The sequence below is a fragment of the Medicago sativa genome, chromosome 2 (assembly GCF_051527215.1).
Source record: "Medicago sativa cultivar Bolivia chromosome 2, Bolivia_mono, whole genome shotgun sequence".
In the NCBI taxonomy this organism is placed as follows: Eukaryota; Viridiplantae; Streptophyta; class Magnoliopsida; order Fabales; family Fabaceae; genus Medicago; species Medicago sativa.
In genome coordinates, this window is record NC_140750.1 from 53,046,942 (window position 1) to 53,059,859 (window position 12,918).

At 37.3% G+C, this 12,918-nt stretch overlaps 1 non-coding gene across 1 annotated transcript; it reads left to right on the forward strand.

Annotated features, from left to right (window-relative positions):
- Positions 1-375: 375 nt before the first annotated feature.
- On the forward strand, positions 376-482 carry LOC146948844 (small nucleolar RNA R71). The gene has a single exon (XR_015029426.1). It is a non-coding gene; the product is annotated as a small nucleolar RNA R71 (small nucleolar RNA).
- Positions 483-12,918: the final 12,436 nt, after the last annotated feature.

Consider the following 12,918-nt stretch of genomic DNA (forward strand, 5'->3'; position numbering starts at 1 on the left):
ATAGCACTACATAGTTGGCAATCAACACCAATATGACCAGATATACCATATATTTCACAAGAAGGAGATGCATAAGTAGAATTGATGGCACTAACATTTAGAGTTTCAAGTTTTTGGGCTAGTGCATCAATCTTAGCAGCAAGGTGATCATAGTTAGAGACTTCGTGCATACCTGCCTCCTTTTTGGAGGATGAAGAACTAGTGATGGCTCTCTCGTCGGTCCACTTGTAATGATTTTGAGCCATGTCTTCAATCAAGGCGTATGCCTCCGTATAGGTCTTGTTCATTAGAGCTCCACCTGCAGCTGCATCAACAGACATCGTAGTAGTATGAGACAAGCCATTATAAAAAGTGTGGACTATGAGCCACTTCTCTAAACCATGGTGGGGACAAAGTCTAAGCATTTCTTTGAAACGCTCCCATGCATCATAAAGAGACTCCCCATCTTTTTGATTGAACCGTGTGATTTGGTCCCTTAGTTTAGTAGTTTTAGAGGGGGGAAAGAATCAAGAAAGGAATGCTTGCCTCATTTGATTCCATGAAGTAATGGAACTGACTTCAACGGAATGGAACCAAGCGCTAGCTTTATCCCTTAAGGAAAAGGGAAAGAGATGAAGTCTTACGGCGTCTTGGTTCTCCTTTAAGGTTCCGCTAATTCGTAGGAAAACAGGGATGTGAAGATTGGGATCCTCGGCGGGGGATCCCGAAAACTGATTATGCTGCACCAAGTTAAGAAGGGCAGGCTTGATTTCAAAGTTGTCATCCTCAACCGTTGGGTACACAATAATAGCTTGTGGCTCAGCCGTAGACGGCGTTGCATACTCTTTGAGAGTGTGATCAGCCATGGTGGTATTATGGGAAAGAATTGGTCTGGCTTTGACTTCTCACATGCCTTATCAACTTTTTAACCTTTTTTTTTCTTCCTTTTTTAACCTTTTTTTCACCGTATTTCATCATTTTGACGCGCGACGACCTTTAACCAAAAAATACCTGAAATAAACACACAATACCAACATAACATTGCAAAAATCTATAAAATCGAGGTCAAAAATGTGTAAGTCGAGCTAAAATAATAGTGCATTTTGCATGTTATCAAATAACACAAGTAACAAATAGATAATAATAAATTTAATTTAAGGAGAAAACTTACGCACAAGTCCTTATGAACTGTTTTGTCAAAAAAATAAAATTCCATATGAACTGTTCTTACTGTTAGCCAATTATAAAATAACACGTGGATTACTAATTCATGTCAGTAATCGTCCCCATTAACCCTCTTTTACCTACGTTAACCACAAATCAAACTCACAAAAAACTAGTGTAAAACAAAAACTCGTGTTACTTTTTTATCAGCCAATTTTATTTTGTACATCTGTGTTGTTCCCCTCAATACACCGACAAAGATTGCTGATAGGCCAAACCGCAAGTGCACGGTCTATCGAAGTAGTAGTAAAAGAGAGTATCGTTCTGCTAGGGAGTTGTTCAATTTAACTAACTTTTAGAGAGTGATTAGAGGAGAAGAAAGATTATAAAGTGAGAGGTTCAGTTGAGTAAAAGTAAATAACAATAATAAAAAGAGAGCCATGGGATCATTGGTTCATCGTAATGATGAATCCTTCCCAAAAAAACCCTTAAACTTATAATTCTACGTAAGTCCTAATTTCTAAAGACAAGTTTCTCTTAAGCGTATCAAAGCTTCTCTCGAAGTCAGTGAGTGTATTCCTCCAACAACCACACCTATTCTCATGGGTGATTGCCTTTGGAACCCTTGAAGATCGAAACTTTATATGTCTCAAGGTTTGCTAGACTATTCTCATGTTTCGCAATCCTTGTCTAAATTCACTTGTTTGAATATCAAAGCTCCGCGTTCGCTTTATGAATTGATATTTGAGACGATGAATTAACAATTATCAAACCCTCCGCGTTCGATTTCACAGTTGGATAATGGTTAATTCATGTTAAAACGGTGAATTTAGATTAGAAATTAGGGTTACATATAATTAAGGTTTAAGGCTTGGTTTGATCCGGATTACGTCATTAGACTTATCCAACGATCCCAAGACAAAGAAGTCTACTCGCTCATGCTCATCGTAGACATGTAGAAGAAGAGAGAAAGCATAAAATAAATAACAAGAAAGTAAAGAAATAAAAAGATAAACTTTATTAAGAAAACAATTGTCACTATTGAATCCCAAAATAAAGATGAATATTTGTGATGGAGAGCTACTCTATTTATAGCTTACATTCGACTTAAAATCTAAGCAATTACAAGGGCTTTTCGGTAAAACTAAAACAGAGTAACTTGGGGCCAAAACAAAAGCATGAAAAGGCAACTCTGGAGGGTGGCACGGCCGTGCCACATGTTGGCACAGGCCGTGCCAAGCTTCTGACTTGGGGGCTCTATATTTTTGTTCCTGAATCTTCGTATTCTTGCTCCAAATCAGCTCCAGACTCCTTTCTTTTGCTCCAAGACTCCTTCCATCCAATATTCACTCCTGAAATAAAAAATATGCAATCTCCTGAAATAAAAAATATGCAATTGAAGTAAAAAGATTCAAAAAGGAAATAATATTTAAATAAAATCAAATCAAATCTAAATAAAACTAAACTAAATAATGCATAAAAATAGACTAAATATTGACTCATCAATTGCCAAGTATTTTCATATCCCTTCCACTAAAAACAATATTTCGATATTATTTTATTACTTCCACAAAAAACAGTATTTTCATATTATTTTATTAATATAAGTTCCTCTTCCTTAGCCTTTGATCAATTGTACTAAACGTGAGCAAAAAATAATGGTAAAGATTGGACTTTAAATCCTCTAAATAAAGATTAGTAACAAACGTGAGCAAAAAATAATGTTAAAGATTGGACTTTAAATCCTCTAAAAAAAGATTAGTAACAAACGTGAGCAAAAAATAATGTTAAAGATTTGACTTTGAATCTCTAAAAAATATTGTTAAAGATTGGACTTTAAATCCTCTAAAAAAAGATTAGTAACAAACGTGAGCAAAAAATAATGTTAAAGATTGGACCTTTTTTTTTTTTTTGGTAGTGGCCGAGGTTTGAACCCCGGACCTTGCATATTTTATGCATTGTCCCAACCAGCTGAGCTAAGCTCACGAGGACGATTGGACTTTAAATCCTCTAAAAAAAGATTAGGACTCAAAATATTTTAGAAAAAAATTTGTTAGCGCTATATTAAATATTAATAAGTAGGGTTCTCACAGTTAATAGTTCGTTCACGCGTTGTTTAGTTTTCTTTCATGTTACAACTAATCAAAGTCGATTAATTTTATGGATTATATATCTGAATTTGCTGGTTTATAAGCGATTATGATTCAAATTGTTTAGGATTAATTTTAAGAATTATTTGATTTTGCTGGTTTATAATTTCCTATACAAACTATGATAGCATGGAATTTTTTTTATATAAATAGAACCATAGTTTTTTTAAATTATTAAATAAAGGGAAAATAAGCAATAACATCCTCTGCTGTTTAGCTCCTTCCACTGCCGTTTAAAGGAATAAAATCATTGCATTTTTCTTTGTGATTTCAAACGTTTTGCATGTATACAATTGATAAACTGCTCCCATGGCCCCCATCCAATATCCAACAAAATACAATGAAATCAAAGTGTTAAAACCATTTAAACAATTCAAAATTGTTAAACGATAATCACACTCATGTTACCAATAACTAAAAACAGAAACACTAGCAAGCTTCAAACCACCATCTTTTGTTTTGGTTACTATAACGCCCTAATTCTATTAAAGCAATAAAACATGCGAATATAGCAAATATTCAAGAATTAGACGCTACGTCTCAACTAAACAACAAACTGCATGCATATATATATAAATCTCAACAGTCGTAGCGGACATATAAATCATACATCTCCATATCAAATCAATACATATGTCATGGTCAAATAACATCATCATAAAATTCTCCAAATCTCAACAATGAGTACACCTCAATGATAAAATAATCCAACAGAATAACAAAAGGACACTGATGCATCCTAATCAGAGCCCTAAACTACGACGCCAAAATGATAACGGAGGCTAGCTCCCGCTATCCAAGCACTCACTGTAATATCCCGCTTATCAGTAACGGAATATTACCCATCAGACGCGTCAGAGGACAAATGTTCATGGAAAGTAAGGGTAATGGAAATGTCTATAAATGGCATAAGTCAGGTATGAGCTAGATATCAGAGATTAAGTGTTACAGAATGTCAAGTACGACGGAAGATGTTTTTATGAAATATCAGTCAAGCAGGGGTTTATGTATCAGTGTCAGGTTAAGCGCGACCAAGATGAAGGGCATTTAAGTAATCTCGCACAAGGGAGTATATAAGTGATTTTGGGGTGGAAACCTCATAATTTCTTCTTCTTTCTCTCTCTAGGTTTTGAGAAGAGAATTCTCTCCTCCTTCTCTCTAACCCACGCCCTCTCTCTCCACTCTAAATCATCCAAACTTCTTCCTAGTGTGATCAAGCATGGTTTTGGGTGGCTTAGCAAGCAAGGAACAAGTGGAGGAAAGATTAAAGCATGGTTTTTGGATGAAAGCTAAGGATCAAGATTGAAGCGAAAGTTCAAGAAAACATGATTAGGTGAGTTCCATAGATAGTTTACCTACCTTTGGTTGTGTAAATTCATGTTAGAAAGGATTGATTTATGTTTATGTGGTATTTAGAACCCTAATGTTCTTTTGAGCAATTCTTCTTGATTCCATGTTAGTTTGCCATGAAATATGTTATTTAAAGCCAATATATGTTGCTGGATGATTATGGTGCATTGCAGGATCAAACTGGACAAGTTTTGGGTCAAAACTGGAAATTTTGTACCTCAGACCCGAAGAGCCACGCTATTAGCGAAATCTACGCTAATAGCGAAATTTTCAGGATGAGCCACGCCCCAGCTGAGCTATTAGCGCGGCTCTCTGGACTTGGCCAACTTGCTTTGGCCTGTTGGCCCAGTTCAGGGTCCGTGGTGCATTCCGAAGCTTTTCTTTCAACGTTTTACAACTTTATAACCCCAAAACAACATCTAGGCAATGCACATAACATCAAACGATTCTTGAAATGAAAATCATGGCAATCTTAACATGAATAGCAAGAGTGATTCAAGAGAGATTAGTCGAATTACTCGGGTAGCAAAGAACTAGGCATGGGATGAAAGTAGAGCCTTGACATAGCTTGTCAAGAACTAGAATAGTTAGTAAAGAATAGAATGCTAGGCATGAGTAGTATGCTTGATTAGATGCGAAGTGATATAGAGTATTCTCTTCGTATAGAAACTAGAGTGCCATACGAGTTTGGCCAGACGTGAATTAATTAGACATCTCTTCACATAGCAAGTTAAGCAAGCATATAGTTTACCTCTAGTCGGATTGTATAGGCATCCGAGGTAAAAGAGATAGTTAGCATAGATTTATTGCTCATGCATATATATAGACCAAGACTTTTAAGTTAAAGGTGCCATGTCTCTTGTGTCCACACTAGGTTGGCTCAAGAGGTTTCCATTAGGTGAAACGGGGTTAGCCGTAAGGAACCCGCATGTCACTTAGTAAGCAAGATGTAGTGGTCGTGTCTCTTGTGTCCACACTAGGTTGGTTCAAGGGGTTTCCATTAGGTGAAACGGGGTTAGCCGTAAGGATCCCGCACGTCACTGCAGGAGTGCCGTTGGTTATACCTTAGATAGGTTTCCATCGGATAGATAGGGTTTGCGCTCGGGGTTACTCCACTCGGGGCTTTCCATAAAATGAACTCAGATAATGCTTGTTTGTTAAACGCTAACTTATGAATGAATCTGACTGTGCATATTTATTAGACATATTTAGGTTATGTCATAGAGCCTTGATGTAGATCGTCAAGAATTAGTAGAGCCTTGACGTAGATCGTCAAGAATAGTAGAACATAGACGTAGATCGTCAAAACTAGTATGATAGCATGAAAAGATACGTTGTCAGAAACATCGTATTATGCATTAGAGCAAATAGAGAAAGATACACCGATGACGATCTTAGGTTTCCCCTAATCGTCCGGTTTAGAATTGTGTCATGATTATAGTATGCTTAGGCCTTGATACGTAGAGCGTATTCTTGGCATTGCGGTTTTAGATTCCCCTTGACCGCCATGACACGTATAGGAAGTGAAGCCTATAACAGTGAGATAAGACTATGACGGCCCTAGTATGCACGACCGTCTAAGTATGCAAGTCCCCACACACGTATAATCAACCGGCAGGTTGTATTTTAGACACGTGGTGACCGTAGGTTTCCCCTGATGTTGCCTATAGCCTAGGATTTAGGGGAACTCACTGAGACATTATGTCTCATCCCAATCCTTATTTGTTTCAGATAAACAGGTTGGATGGCAAGCTAGTAGCCGAATGGATATATCAGCAAGTGTTCGTTCGTACCCGCTGCAGGATGATATGGATATGCAAGGACACATTTATCATATTTTAGAAAAGTCGAGTTACTTTATTATTGTACGAACGCACATTGTTGTATTAGATATTCATTGTGAGTTTTTATGTTGTAAATTTTTAATGTATCCAGTACTAAATAAACGCACATGCTAGACTTTCTAGATACGTCTAGTATGGGTGTTACATTTGGTATCAGAGCAGGTCGATTCAGATCGTGCCTTGGGTCATTAATTTACAACAAAGGTAGTGGGACCATTGGGTTCCGGGTAAATGTTCTAGTTGTTGTTGTTAGTTGAGCCTGATCAACTCAATTTAGCATTCGACGATTAGAATGGATGCCTGAGAGCTGAATAGGACCCTGGAGGAATGAAGTATGTGATGAAGATGCACCGGAAAGTGTGAACTCGGAAGTAAGAGCTCGGAATGAGTACTAGTAAGAAGTTGATCGTGCCAGTAGGTGGCCGGTGAACTAAGCAAGTAGAAGTATGAATCCTCCGGGAATGTAAGGCAATGTTGAGAAGGGTCGTTCCGATAGTGTTGGGTAAGTTGTTAATGATACTTCGTATACCCATAAGAGAAGGATATGAAAATATCTTAGCAGGACCTGAAGCTTCAGTAAGGGTCGTAGTTAGAACGGAAATTGTATTCCAGAAGGTAAGCGCAAGGGTACAAGATAGAGAGCAGTCGACGTAGGTTGCCGGGATTAGTAGACTCTCAGGAATAGCGTTATGTTATTGAGATTATGCACTTGAATGTTCAAAGTGAACAAGGTTCTAATGTTCGGGAAGCTACGTTAATTGGTAACGCAGAGAAGTAAGCTACTCGTAGTAGAAAAGGATTCAGTGAAAGTTTTATGTTATCAGGAATGAAGCTTCCGTTTCTAAAGTGCCGAGAATTGTATCGAATTAGGTTGATGCTTGCCATGCATATAATATAGAATGTTTTACGATGCTAGGAAAGAATGATGTGCATTAGGTTACTTGAGAAATAAGAATTTTCGTGCAAAGAATGTTTTTCCGGAAAATTGAGCTGAAGAAACTCATCAATAGCGAACCTGGAGCGAAATTTTCGATTTTCCCGAAAACTTTCAGTTCGTCTCTAGGATCTGCAGTGACTTGGGGAGTTGTCTTCACAATCTTTTATGCGACGAAAACCTTTATAACATCAAGTGACGAATGCATATCACATCCTAAAGTTTCCAAAAGGGAAAGAGGCATGGGCAATCATCAACGAAAATCGAATCGGTTTAACGCGACTTTGGAAGTTAATGTGACAAGAGTTAAGAAGGAGTTTAGACCAAAAGTTTAGAGGCACCAATATCTAGAATGGAAGTCACAGATGTGAAGGCATGAAGAAAGAATTAAAGTGGTGAAGAGTTTTCTGAAATCGCAAGGTTCTTGAATTTTGCGGAGTTATGAGTATCCCTCAAATCCATGTTTTGCTTGATGAACTTGCGAAGGCTCGTTAGGATGCTAAATCGTAAAGTTACATGATTTTAGAAAGATATACACATAAGGGTGATTGAATTTGACATTTTTGAAATACAAATGAATTTTTGTAGGTACCGGTTTGTTACGACTCGTGTAGTATGGGCTACACCCATTAGGACTAAGATTTGATGACACATACGTGTTCTCAACTCGTCCTGAGATTTTAGAGTAACGACTGGGACCTAGATTCAGTATATGTTTTATATAGTTGAAAATCATCAGCGTCAATGACCCGTGTGCTAATTTACGAAATTTTCTTAGAAAGAAAAATTAACGAGCAAGCACAGGAAGGATTAAGCAAAACATAGTATGAGAGATACGAAGCTACAATGTTAGATGCGTAAGAAAGTATGTCCGAGTGCAAGATGAGTCTACCATGGGAGGTTGTAAGAGCGTTTCATGGAATAGTAGTTATGTAATTGCAAAGATGTGCTCTTTGAGTTAAGTTGCTCAGGAATAAGAATAAGTATGACATTGATATGTCCAGAGGTAAGTTTCCTTGAGATTCAATCTTACCAGCAAAGAGTAGAACGAGGTTGCAGAGTAGCATGCAACATAGAAGTATCGAGCAGAGTTCAAGCAGATATTGAGGTGATAATAGAAAAAGAATAAAATTTCCCTCGTCTTAACGGATCAGAGTATTGGTTGAGGCCAACCGGTGGAAATTAGAGTAGCGCAACGGAAGTTAATTACTTAAGTTGCGAACAGTAGCCATGGAACATGGAAAATTGGTAGTAAGAAACTTCGTGAAGAAGTTCAGGATAGCAATGCAGCTTTAGTGAGAAGTATTATGTGGAAAGCGAGGAGTTCTCGTTATGTAAGTAAGTATAGATGCTTACGCAGCCAGTATTGATTAAAGTGAAAGTTTAAAGAAAGCATCTTCACTCAGGAAAGATGAGAAAGACTAGAGTTACACATGACGAATTAATCGGGTTGCCAATTTGGTGATGCCGAAATCGCAGAAGAGTTGTTGGTTAGTCAGAAAGAGTATGTGCTATGTTAATGGAGTACGATTTATGAGTTATGCCTGACGAAGTACATACCCTCTTATACCATACTTGTTAAATGATAACGATACTTTCTAGAATGGTGTCAAGCCACGATTTTATAACTTTTAAAGATAAGATTGGTATTGAGGAACTTGGGAACGATGGTTATTTTAAAAACATGAAATTTCACATTGTTAAAACTAAAGAGATACGTCGTAAGCGAGTAAGCTCACTTAAGACGTACAGACTTCAGGACCAGCTTGTTAGAGACAAGTGTGAAGGAGAGTCGTAAAACCTTTTTCAGATATAGAGACTCGTCCTGTGGTTTTGCAGTACTAGTATAGACTCAGTTTTAAAATGATATTTTTCTAGTCATGTATTTATTCGTTCCAAGAACCTATGTACCAAAGTTTAGAAACTCTTAGAAATAAAAGCTAGAATGAGTATTGTTATTAACTAACAAGCAATGGCGCTAGAAAGTATGCCAATACTAGAAGATAAAGTTTTATGAATGAATGAATGACAATGCCCATGTGATACTCATGTCATACGGGATACACAGATTTGTGCTTTGAGTGTCCAATGCAAGTTCAAATGGACTTAGTAGAAAGTTTCAAGAGCATGTGAACCACCAGACAGGTTAATAGATTGTCAGATGAATCAGTGTAGCTGATTTCACTTCTTCATGCCAAGCTAGACAAGTTACCCATGAATTGCAGTACAGGGAGGTTATGAAAGATAGAAAGATTTCTTAAGACTCCGAAAAGAGATGATAGATTTGCCGAATCATCAAGATGAGTAACAAGTAAGAGGCAAAAGTCGCAAAGTGCGGCAAGAAAGATTATCTATGTGTGATAAGATGTATGCATGATAAGATGTGTTAGATACACGTAATCGCTGCAGGGCAAACCTGGATATCAGTAGAACTCTAGTTTAAAGGCAAATCCTGAGTGATTCAGATAGAGAAAAGTTACGTAGTTGCAGAGTTCATGCTAAGCAGAGAAGGAATAGATCCGAGACAAGCAATCCTCTTATAACAAAAGTTAGTTTTAATCACTATGTTCTCAGACAGTTCTGTGATTTTGATAAAGATAGTAAGATTGAAGAGACCATATTCAATCATATGCAGAATAAGAAAGAGGATAAATTACATGCTTTATTGAGAAAAGTATTCTTCAACCTTCCTATAGTGGTTTTGATCAGATATTGTACAACAGAAGCCAAAGAAGGCAGGATTTAGATGCAATCATTGATAGATGATCTTTAAATTTCGAGGACGAAATTTCTTTAAGGGGGGTAGAGTGTAATATCCCGCTTATCAGTAACAGAATATTACCCATCAGACGCGTCAGAGGACAAATGTTCATGGAAAGTAAGGGTAATGGAAATGTCTATAAATGGCATACGTCAGGTATTGTTATACCCTAATTTTGGACCTAAAAATACTAGTCCAATTCTTCTTTCTTGCATTTTAAGTCATTTGAACTGTCTCTGATCAATTGCATTGTTCTCTGCATTTTATTTCAATGTTAGTTGCAGAATTCACATAGAAGGGCATTTTAGTCATTTCATGTGTTAAAATTTCTCTCAATCTTTTAAAATTTTGTTTGAGTCCTTTCAAATAGTTTGAATAAGTCTTCATTTCAATTCTATGTCAAAATCCATTCCAAAATTTGCATTTGAAGTCGTTTTGAGTCAGTTTTGCCCCTAGGGGCATTTTGGTCATTTCAAGTGTCAAGTCACTGTTTAAATCCTAAAAACTGTCTCTGAGTCTTTTAATTTTGCGTGTATGAGTCTTTGATTCAATCTCTGTCAAAAATCCATTTTTCAACTGCATCTGAGTCATTTCTAGTCATTTTCAGCCCCAGGGGCATTTTAGTCATTTCACACGAAATTTTGGCAGAGAGAGGTTACTTTAAAGTACCTCATTTAGGCCATTGGTTCATTTTAGTCCGTTTTGTCAAATTTTAGACGTTTCACTTTACGTTTAGTCAAATTACCATTTTTATTCCAGTTTTATTGTTATTTTCATTTTAGTCCTTAAACTTTTAGAAATTGCACTTTGGTCCCACCTTATTTTCTTTTTAGGTTTTATTTTTTAGCCCTTTAGTCCTTTAAGTCAATTTTCTCTTGCGTTTTAAGTCCTTTTTTTAATTGCAGTCCAGTCCTTTAACTTCAACAATTTGCAAATTAGTCCTTAGTCATTTTTTAGTCTAAACATGGTCCAGGGCACGTGTCAGAACCTCATTGGGCAAGAATAACACTTGGCACCTATAAAAAGGTGCCAACTCAGGTCAAAGGGTCAGAATTTTCACCATTCCAGAGAAGCCAACTCATCAAACTACACAGTCATCGTTTTTTTTCACGCGCCACCACAACAGAGCTCTAACATACTCTCTCCACCACTGAAACCACCGTAACCGTTTCCAATTCACCAGAAATACACACAATTGCACCAAGTTCATCACAAAAACAAAAAAATCAGTGAAAGTTACAAAGGTCGAAGCAAATTCAGCAAAAATGTTCAAGTTCAGTTGAAGTTCTCAGAGATTACTTGCGTAATCTTCATCATCGAACCAGAAATCATCTTCCTGCAATCCAAGCGTAGAACGCGATCACAGGAAGAAGTTTGAAGAAGAGAAGAAGGGAAATCGAAAGATCAGAAGATACGAAGAGAAATCTGCAACAAAAACAGTTCAGAGTTCGATTCGATCGAGTCCAAAACCCTAGGGTTTCGAATCCAGCACCAAATCGAAGAACAAACAGTGAAGAAGGTTCCAATCGAAACGGTTAGGGTTCAAGAATCAAGAGGCGAAAGGAAAACCGAAGTATTCCATCGTCTTCTCTCCTTTTCCAGGCATCAACAGGTAAAACATTCAAACTTCTCAGCTGTTCCTTTAACAAATTCATCAGTGAAGTTAATTTAATGGTAAACGGTGTGGATCTTCGTATTTTTTCTCATCTTTCTTTGAAAACATCACAAACAGAGGAAGAGACGAAGATTCACATCGTAAAAACGAATGCCATAGCCTCGTTTCAGATCGTTCTCTTTAAGTTTCAACATGACCGAACCCTAAAAGTGTAGATCTAGAAAGATCTACGAGTTTTCTGAAAGAAATAAGAAGAGATTCGAAAAGAGAATGAAAAGACGAGTGTTATGGTGTTTCGTTTCATCAAAAATAGCTAAGTCTCATGTTCATCGGAATCTGGAAGCGACGGCGGAGAAGATGAAGTTTCCGACCGTTCTTCATCCTCTCCGACGAGTTCAGTTGCAGAGCTCTTAGAGAGAGAAGTGTTAGAGAGAGAAGAGATTGAGGATTATGAGACCTGGACCGGTCCCTTTTGATTTATAGTGTGTGAATTGAACCGGTTCAGGCGAACCAGTTCGGTTCACACCGGTCTAGCATAATCTTCAATCCGCACCGTCTGATCTAGGGTTGAACACGTGTACGCTTGTGATTCTTTGTTTCTGTGTGCCTAAGCCGGTTTACCATGCGCTGCGCGTCCTAAACCGTCAGATTTAGGGTTTTGAGCGAGCTGGATCAATCCAACGCCCCTGAGGCACTTGGATGATCCAGGATCCGTTCTTGCCTTGGGCCTGGGCTTGATTTTGTTGCAGTTTTCGTTTTGTCCTTATTTTTTGCTATTTCCTTCACTGGCTTTGATCCCTGCACCCCTGGCATGCTTGGAATATTTTAGGAAATTCTAAGAAAATTTTATAGAGTTTTTTTAGTACTTTTGTGATGTTTTGTATTGATTTCATACTGAAAAACTTATCAAAAAATATTGAGGCAATTTCTAGTGTTATTTCTTGAATATCATGTTAAAATTGGTGAAAATTGACCTAGTTTTTGTTTCTAATCCATGATGTGCACTTGTGGTATATGATATGGGTTCTCATGAACCATTAGCCACTGTTTGAACATGATTTTAATACTTGTGTGTGGAATTTAGTTAGTGGCTTAGCTTACAAGTTAGTTGTGTAGTTAAA